Source organism: Podarcis cretensis, assembly GCF_951804945.1.
Source record: "Podarcis cretensis genome assembly, chromosome: 14".
In the NCBI taxonomy this organism is placed as follows: Eukaryota; Metazoa; Chordata; class Lepidosauria; order Squamata; family Lacertidae; genus Podarcis; species Podarcis cretensis.
The window spans coordinates 41652070-41662283 of NC_137183.1; the positions used below are offsets into that span (position 1 = coordinate 41652070).

At 44.3% G+C, this 10214-nt stretch overlaps 1 long non-coding RNA gene across 1 annotated transcript in view; it reads left to right on the forward strand.

Annotated features, from left to right (window-relative positions):
• LOC307202476 overlaps positions 1–9920 on the forward strand; it is a 95535-nt gene extending 85615 nt beyond the window's left edge. Inside the window, exon 3 of the long non-coding RNA XR_013832895.1 lies at positions 9690–9920. This is a non-coding gene — a long non-coding RNA (uncharacterized lncRNA). The remainder of the gene's footprint in view (positions 1–9689) is intronic.
• The last annotated feature ends 294 nt before the right edge of the window (positions 9921–10214 follow it).

Sequence of the window (10214 nt, forward strand, 5' to 3'; positions counted from 1 at the left end):
CCGCTCCATTAGAGACATCAGGGTGGGGAACCACCAGCCCTTGGGCCAATCTTGGCCCACTGGGGAGTCCAATTTGACATGCCCAAACCACGCCCACCTATCAATCAGCTGGTGCCATTCTTGAGTTGGAGGGCAGGGTTAAATCCTGCATTGGCTGCACATGCAGTAGGGAAAAGATAAGCACAACCAACGCTGCAGGATTTAACCCTCTGTTAATTTCATGAAGGAGGGTTATATCTTGCTCAGTTTGGCTGTACATGCCTGTTCCACCTCCCCTTTTTTGCATGCACGAGCTGCAAATTCCTGCATTGCAGGGGTTAGACTAGATGATCTCAGGTTTCCTTCCAGCTCTATGAGTCTATGATTGGATTAAATCTATGCTTCCAGGTATCATAAGAAAGCTGCAGAGATAGCGCAGGATAGTGTGCACCCCGGAAATGATCTCTTTCAGCTTCTGCCTTCTGGAAGAAGGTACAGGGTTATAAAGACTAGGACTAGCCGCCTGAGAAACAGTTTCTATCCAAATGCGATTTTGGTTTAAACGCAGTTTAAGGTAGTCTCTGTGGGAGTATATTGTATTTAATTATGGGGTATCAGAGTTTTTAGGGGGTTAACCAGGCTGGGATAGCTGGGATAGCAAGCTTGTTGGTTTTTGAATGTCTGGTGTAGATTTTTTCAATTTCGTTGTTCTTTATGGGACAATGACAATAAAGATGATCGTATCAATTCTAATATGAAGGTTCTATCTCCTCTCCCCATCAGAAGGGGAGAAATACAGTGGTACCTTGGGTTACATACGCTTCAGGTTACAGACTCCGCTAACCCAGAAATAGTGCTTCAGGTTAAGAACTTTGCTTCAGGATGAGAACAGAAATCATGCTCCAGCGGCGCGGCGGCAGCGGGAGGCCCCATTAGCTAAAGTGGTGCTTCAGGTTAAGAACAGTTTCAGGTTAAGTACGGACCGCTGGAACGAATTAAGTACTTAACCTGAGGTACCACTGTAAGGCTCTGGCGGCCCTGTGCTGAGCCATGAGCAGCAACCCAAGTGACAGTTGCCAGGTGAGAGCGCACTATTGCACTGCTTGGGGGCTTCCCCGAGGCATCTGATTGGCCACTGTGAGAACAGGATGCTAGCTAGATAGGCCCCTGGCCTGATCCAGCAGCACTGTGCTTAGCGTGCCAGATTTCGCGAAAGCTTTATTGATCATGGCGAGGTTCTTGTTTTAATAGGGCGCTAAGTAGTAGGCTTCCACTCGAGTGGTTAGTCAAGCTAATATTTGCTAATGAGGCCCAATGCACCTAAAGCATCCCACAGTATAGATCCAGCAATTAAGTTTTGTTATGAGTGCTTGGTTTTAACAGCACGCCTCCTTTGAAATCAAGTGGTTTGAACTTTAATGGAGCAAACGCTCCAGTTCTCTCTCTCCAGCCCCACAACAAGTACGGTAGCCACGAAGCAAATGAGAAGCACATGGCCTTTTACCACGCCACTCAGTCGTAACCAAGAAAATCCCTGAAAACAGAGCTACGTTAAAAATGCTGTTGCTTTCCCCTGCTCGGCAAACTGAGGCAGGCACCCACCATCGATTTTGTGTTGCGTTGATTTCCAGACGAAGGAGAGCAGAGAGACAATGGGGCATCGTGCACCAACTGCTCTCTACCTAAGATGCTACAAACTGCATGCTTGGTTAGAGCATGGTGTTGATAACCCCAAGGTTGCAGGTTCGACCACCTGTAAGGAACAGCTGCATGTTCCTGCATTGTAGGGTTGACAAGATGATCCTGATCCATAGGGTGCCTTATAACTCTATGATTTCATGCAAATATGTCATTCAAAACAGCACCAGTGGGACACTACTGGGAGAACTGCCAATTGCCCAGGCAACAAGACCCCCACTCCTCTTCTGCATCCCTGTTTTGTTGTTGTTGTTATTTAGTCATTTAGTCGTGTCCAACTCTTCATGACCCCATGGACCAGAGCACACCAGGCACTCCTGTCTTCCACTGCCTCCCGCAGTTTGGTCAAACTCATGCTGGTAGCTTCGAAGACACTATCCAACCATCTCATCCTCTGTCGTCCCCTTCTCCTTGTGCCCTCCATCTTTCCCAACATCAGGGTCTTTTCCAGGGAGTCTTCTCTCCTCATGAGGTGGCCAAAGTATTGGAGTCTCAGCTTCATGATCTGTCCTTCCAGTGAGCACTCAGGGCTGATTTCCTTCAGAATGGAGAGGTTTGTTCTTCTTGCAGTCCATGGGACTCTCAAGAGTCTCCTCCAGCACCATAATTCAAAAGCATCAATTCTTTGGCGATCAGCCTTCTTTAGGGTCCAGCTCTCACTTCCATACATCACTACTGGGAAAACCATAGCTTTAATGTAGCACCCTGCTTGTGGTTAACGCTTAGCTGGAATGAAATATTCAACGCAGCAATAGAGAAATTAAAATAATAATTTATTTGTCAGACAAATAAATATGAGGCACAGTGGTATATGGTTACCAAGCTCTGGCCTGGCCTCCTGCCATTCTGGCCAGCACTTATATTTCCTTAATCCAGCCCCCTTGCTCCTCCTGTGGCTGCCTCTGTCCAATCAGCCTGGTTGAAATTCCTATTGGCTGTTTGCTAGAACCAATCACAAAAGATACACCCATTTCCTCTTGTCCTTTTATGGGAAACAAAAAGATATATATTCTTCTATCTATAAATGACAAATAAGTAGTAATATATCTTACATGTGTCTCAACAAGGAACCTTAATTACCAGCTCACCTCGCCCTATTGCCCTCCAAAACAAATGGTTTAATCTTAAATTTTTATCTTAAACAGATGTCAAGGATCTTGAGTTCACATCATCATTGAAAGATCTCCTTGTCTTGAAGGTCTTTTAAACAAAGGCCTGACAACCATATGTGTGCTCTAATGATGTTTCCTGCTTGGCAGGGGGGCTGGGCTGGTGGCTGATGGCCCCTGTGATCTCTTCCAACTATATGAAATAAGAATCTAGCATAAGGATTTAACATTTCTTAGCTTCTAATTCCTTTGCATAATTACATTTAAGCCAATATATTTAATACATAACATAGATAGCTTTTTAGAAGAATAAACCTTTTCAAAGTAAAAAAGGAAGGAACATTTTACAGCCTCAAAATAAGATAGAAAGAAAACCTCTTCTCCAGCCAAGCCAGTTGCCTTTTTCACTGCTCTTGACCTTTCAACCTTAGGAAAATATGGCTCAAGTTTAATGGGAGGCACATGGTTTTATTTTACTATTTATCAACTCTTAATTATGTTTTCTCAGCCTTCTTATATCTTCTGTAATATGTAGGGTCAGTGTAACCTTGGCTGTCAGCCTGTAATTCCCTTTGACTTTGAGAATTGTTTTCTGCTATAAATCAGGGGGTCCCCTTGTCCAGGAGAATAAACATTTTGCCAAGGTTCTTAGGCAGCTGGTCTTCTGCCTGGCATGAACATTTGAAAATCTTTAAGCTCATTTTAAAATACAGGCCCTGATCAAGCCTTAATAAAAATGCAGGCTATGATTAGATGCCTCATTAACAATACGGACCTTTGTTGAATCAAAAGTGGGGAGAGGGCTGTTGTGCTCACAGGTCCTTCTTGCAAACAACCCATAGACATCCTGTAGGCTACTGTGAGAAGAGGATGCTGAATTTTATGGCCCTTTGGCCTGATCCAGTAACCAGTCTCCAAACCTCATCACCTACATGTATAGAGCACAGATCCAACCCTAGCCAGTTTTCATATTACCTAACAGTCCTTGAAAAGACCATTATTTTCTGGTTCACACTGTGAGTGAGTCACAAAATGAAAAGACATTGACCGAAGGGGTCACTGAGTGGCAAATCCGTGCCAGCCCAATGTATATAATTTTCATACAGCAGAGTTTTAAAAGAAGTGGCCCACAAGCTATCGATTGCAAAAGGGTCACAGAAACGTCCTCCGGAGGAAAGGTGTCTCGCGGCATCCTAAAGGCCAGCAGATTTATGGTACCCTATGGACTACAGCAGGGGTGAGGAGGCCCTTCCAGACAGCTTTCCAGGGGCCACATGCCAGTGTTGCACAGGGCCGGAGGCAGAAGTGGGAGGAGCAATGAATACTTTTGTAACAGTGGCTGGCTCCTGCACATACCTGTCCCTTTCTTCCACCAAGGCAAACATCGCCACAGTTCAAGGACACATTTCACTTGGGGTGGGATGCAGGACCGGTGAGGGGCAAAGTCTGGAGAGCGTTCCAAAGGCCAGACCCAGACGCCTGGGGGCCAGAACATGAGACATAGATAGGCACATTAAAAGACATAAATATCTTCTTCAGTAATTATACACTCAATACACTAAGGGTTGTATTTAACTTTTACTCAGCGCAGACTCATTAAAATCAATGGGACTAAGTTAGTAACAGCCATTAATTTCAATGAGTCTACTCTGAGTAAAAGTGTGTTGACTCTTGTTATTGCCTCCCATCTTAAATGAAAGCATTATTTGCACCTTCAAAGGCTTAGCCTTTTATCAACCTTTTAGAGTCGTAGGGGTATTATTATTCCCATCTTTTAAACCCTTTACAAGGACAGAACAGGAATTCATTTCAGATGCACTTTGCTTATTAGTTTACATGAGTAAATGTCAAGGTTGAAATGCAATCTGCTTAGTAAAAGGCAAAAGATTTATTTATTGTATGTTATGTTCACGTTTAATGAGGGTGGGTTTCTGTATTGGGGGGTGCGGGGTTATGTTGTAAATATAATTTCCAATAAAAAATTAAATTAAAAATAGAAACAACAACAACTTGATGACAGGTGGGCATGCTTGCTAGTAGTCACAGAATCCTGCCTGTCAGTTGGAAAACAAAAGCCGGGAACTATTGGGAAATGATTTATAATAAACTGGGGAAAATGTTCAAAATTACTTTCCCCCCCAAAAAACCAGAGTCATTTTTGTTGGGGATAATCTAGACTTAAATGCCCAGGTGTCACAAAAGGTTATTTATGTATGCAACAACTGTGGCCCATGTTTTGTTAGCCCAAAAATGGAACGTTAGCAAAGTCCCAACTAAAGACTAAATTGACAGAATATGCACAACTTGCAGATTTAACATATAGAATAAGAGAGCAAGAAGAACATACGTTTGAAGAAGAATGGAAAACATTTATTGAATATGTGAAAAATAACTGTATACAGCTGAAAACGCTGGCAGCATTAAGATAAATTCAACAGAGTAAATAATTTTTGATGGATGTAAAAGTGGAAAACTGATTTGAATGGTTATAGTAAAATATGCTGGGATGTATGATATGCAGTGGCGTAGCGTGGGGGTGCGGGGGGGCCGCCCGCACCGGGCGCAACATCTGGGGGTTAGGGTTAGGGGGCGCAAATCCACGGGTTAGGGGGCGCAAATTACTTGCCTTGCCCCGGGTGCTGACAACCCACGCTACGCCACTGATGATATGTAAAATGAACCACGGAAAGAGAAGAAGGGAAGTCATTGGATATTTTAAAAATTGTAAAATGTTTATTTGAAATTGTAAAATGGAAAATCAAATAAAAATTAGCATATATATATAAAAAGAACAACCGAAAACTTGCAGCAGGCAAGACAGGAAGGAAACAGAACAGTATGTTGGACAGCAGCATGACTGGATGGCTGGAGCCCTGAATACAAGTACTGTATGCCTATTAAGAGGTGAGAATGCACTCTGGCATTTTGTCGCAGGTTCCCCTTGTAGCCTTCTAATTGCGGCTGCCACATATTAAACAAGCAGCAGAAGGAAACCTGTACCATAAAACCAATAGTGCAACTCGGGTTTTTAATGCAGCACAAACAAGGTTCTTAAAGAGGTACAACTTGGCAATCAAAGTGACAGTGTGAAATGCGGTCACATTCACCGCAAGGCCTGGTCCTGTCAGACACACTCAGACCGGTTCCAATCAGGTCAATTAAATGGGAATCCAATAGTTTCCTCTTTTTACAGGAGTCAACGCAAATTACCAGTTCATTCGTGGAGGAGCTTAAAATTGGGGCGGGGGGGAATACTGCATCCATTTAAGTCCATATCCCTTGCCACAAAATATAGTTTCTATTAAAATATTTTGGAGCGGGGGAGGACACCATGTTTGTGCTATAAAAGTGTAAAAGCACCAAAGATCATGTTGTGTAGACTTTTCCAGTTTAGAAAGGACAGAAACCTCCAGACTGATTTGCGAAAAGAAAGGCTGTATGGTATAGCAGTTAGATTGTTGGTACAGGACTCAGGAGTAGGGAGGGATAGGACTCTCTACTTCGTTCAGTTATCCTCTCTCTGTCTAACCTAACCTAAGAAAGCAAGAAGATCTGAGATCGTTCACATTTTAACGAGAAACTTCCTAATTCGCACTTATTGAACCAATTCATGAAACACAGTCCTCCTTTGGAACTCACACTTCTCTGAATTTCACAATACACTTCTCCATACAAATATTTTCGTATGATTATCACAAAACATTTTGCAAAGTAAATTGCCTACATCATGCAATTGCAGCAATTACTAGGCAATCACAATGACTGTCTGCGATGCTTGTTAAATTACTCCATGCATTGGATACGGCCTCCATTAAAAAAAATCAATCATCATCAATGTTGGAGGGGTTTGGCAGAGAAATTCATTCCTTCCCCAAGTTTCTCAAACAGCATCCAAGAAGATGCAAACATTAAGCGATCAGGCAGCAAGTCATACCTTCAGCAAAAGCAGATGGCTGTGAGAATGAACCTTTATTATTATTATTAAGAGGTCTGGATCAGGCACAGTTTGCCTCTGCCTCATTTAGTAAATTATACAGAAAGGCAATGCCAAGTCATCTGGAAACTCAAGCTCTGTCATTTTCTGCCTCCACTACTACTGCCGTTTGTTGCCATGGTAGGGATGCAGGTCAGCCAAAACAAACCATTCATGAACACTGGTCTACAGAACACAGCCCAAAAGTACCCCATGCTCCACCAAATGGATCCTGATCTGGATCCATGCTCCACCAAATGGATCCTGATCTGATCTCAAAATGAGGAGGCAGCAATGTCCACTGGCTTGGATGCCTTTAAAAGCAGATTGGACAAATTCATGGAGAATAAGGCTATCAATGGCTACTAGTTTATATTATTTATTATTCTTATTATTCTTATTATTCTTATTTAGTTGCTAATTTTGCCACTGCAACCCAAAGCAACTTCCAACAATAAATAAATAACATACAGTGGTACCTCAGGTTAAGAACAGTTTCAGGTTACAGACTCCGCTAACCCAGAAATATTACCTCAGGTTAAAAACTTTGCTTCAGGCTGAGAAGAGAAATCGTGCTCCGGCAGCAGCGGGAGGCCCCATTAGCTAAAGTGGTACCTCAGGTTAAGAACAGTTTCAGGTTAAAAACAGACCTCCAGAATGAGGTACCACTGTACATGAAAAGTTTCATAAAACAAAGCATGGAAAAATCTTAAACACATTTTTTTTTAAAAAAAAAACAAACCAATGCTTCTGAATGCCAGTCACTGGAAACCATGAGGGGGGGGGAACATAGGCGCCGACTCCATGGGGCCTGAGGGGGCCCGAGCCCCCTCAAAAATTCGTTTGGGGGGGCTCTGCCCCCCCAATAATTTAAGAAAAACAAAGCCACTCCCGATCTAGAGAGGGGGTGGGGTTGCAGGCTCTCGACCCATCAACAATCTCGCGGGGCTGGTGTCAGCCCTGCGAGAAGCGGGGATTCCCCCTAGCTCATTAATATTCACCGCCCACGGCGGCAGCCAATCGGCTGCCGCAAAGGGCGGGCCCTCACAGGTTCACTTAAGGTCGGGGCAGCCCGGAGCTCGCCCCTTTCGTTCCCCCAGCAGCAGCGGTTTGGAGGTCTTGGGCCCCCCAATATTTTTTATAAGTCGGTATGGGCCCCCGCCCCCCCAATATTTTTTATAAGTCGGCGCGCCGGGGGGGGAGGGGTGCTGCTCTCGTGCTTGGAGCCAGTTTGCAGGCTGCCAACAGGCTTTTGGTTGGCTTTTGGTTGGCTCCTGGATGCTGGAGTAGATGGACCTTTGGCCTGAACCAGCAGGCTCTTCTCATTGGTAACAAGGAAAAAGAAACAGGTATAAAAAAGGAGAATTCACTGGATGCCAAGATCTAGGTACTCTTTGGTGGGAGAACCCCAGCAGATTTAAAACCACAAATTACGCAGCAAGGTAAAGTGTGGAAATATAAACTGTTTGACCTTTAAAATATGTCTTCCGAAGTTCCCCTCTTCCATAGCATAGAAAAAAACCACACATTTGGTAAGTTGAAAATGGTTTACTTACAAACTCTCCAAAGGTCAGATTCATGGGCTTTTTCCATACAGCATTCAGAAAAAAGTTGCACAGGCAATAAAGCTTGGCTTAGTTACAGTGGGGAATGTTCCTGATTTATTGGCAAAAGGAACACAAGAATGGCTTGTTAGAGCCACACGGTCTGAGCGTGGAGAAACCAGCTCAGACCTCTTTATATGCTGAGTTTCTCAGGTAGACTCAGGTACAATTGGCTTGATTACCTTCCTCCCAAGGTGAGAGGGAGTGACCTGGCTTTCTCTATGGTATTAACTCTTTTGTGCATTCATTAGACTTAAATCATGTTGGTTATATGAAGCTGGTTATCCCACACTTATATTCTTACGATCTTACATGGGGAGTTAGGTCAGACATAATTCCCCTCTGCACTGACATGTCCTGCCTGTGCAAACACATATCCACTTGTGAGTCTTACTAGCTAAATCAGGACCTTCAGTCCTGGGACTCCACCTCTCTGTCTGGTAGCACATACTATGTCAGGAGTATGGCAGGAGGACATGACTTGACCACAACAGCCTAGCAAGCCAAAGGAGGAGATCTGGCAGGCCAAATTTTGCACATGGGCCAGAGGTTCCCCACTCCTGTGCTAAAGGAACAGGATACCTGTTCTCCATCCCAAAAGAAGCCATTTTACCTCCAAGGATATCCATGGTAAACTCAGTGACAACCACTCAAGGAAAGCCAGACACTGATCAAACATCTTCAACAGAGGCTATGGGGAGCTGCTCTATTTCCTTAGATCCCTGGCTATTGCCCATAAAGTGCTTGTGCCAAAATTAATCTTACTGCTATCGCAGCTTGGCTCTTCTAAGGAAACATCTCCCAAAGCTGCAGGGAAACAAAACAAACTCAAGATCCGGGTAGGTCTCCTTCCAGTTTGGCTCCAGTGTCAGATGTGACACTTTAAGGCAGGAGTTTGTGTGTGTGTGTGAGTCAGATGCCAAGATATTGCAATCAAGGGTCGCTGCTTAGTTACAAAACAAGCCCGCAGGTGCCCAAACCGGACGCTTTCCCTCTTCCCTGCACTAGTGACCTCAGCAAATGAGCTTGGCCTGAATTTCTTATTTCAGCTTTTCTGGCGTTGGAGAGAGAGAGAGAGAGAGAGAGAGAGAGATCAGCCTGCAAGACGAGTGGGGCTGATATGATTGAATGCTGCTTTTCTAGTGCTTGTGCTAGTGCTACTGGACAGCTTTTAAGAGCATTAGACAGCTACTTGTCATGAGAGCTGTGTAGTCATTTCACTATCAGAGGAACCACAAGTCAGGAGAGAGCTGTTTGCTCAGGGCCTGCTGGGGGCCTCTTATAGGCCTCTAATCAGCTCTGAAGAACAAGAAGAAGAAGAAGAAGAGTTTGGATTTGATATCCCGCCTTTCACTCCCTTTAAGGAGTCTCAAAGCGGCTAACATTCTCCTTTCCCTTCCTCCCCCACAACAAACACTCTGTGAGGTGAGTGGGGCTGAGAGACTTCAGAGAAGTGTGACTGGCCCAAGGTCACCCAGCAGCTGCATGTGGAGAAGCGGAGACGCGAACCCAGTTCCCCAGATTACGAGACTACCGCTCTTAACCACTACACCACACTGGCTCTCCAAGATGCTGGACTAGGTAATTCAGCTAGGAACTCCCTAAAGCACCGGATTTAGGGTGGTGTGGTTGGTTCCCCAGCAGAAGGGGACAAGCCAAGGGGCCACAAAATTATTATTATTATTAATGGTAGCCACTGAGAACATCCATTCAAAAAGCAACTGTCCTAAAAGGAATTATGATGAAAATAAGAAATATGGGAAGGGGCCACCAAATGTTGTCCTCACTCAAGGTGCCATATTACCAAAGTCTGCCTCTGCTCCTTATGTTCTTTAAGCTGGTAAGAGGAAA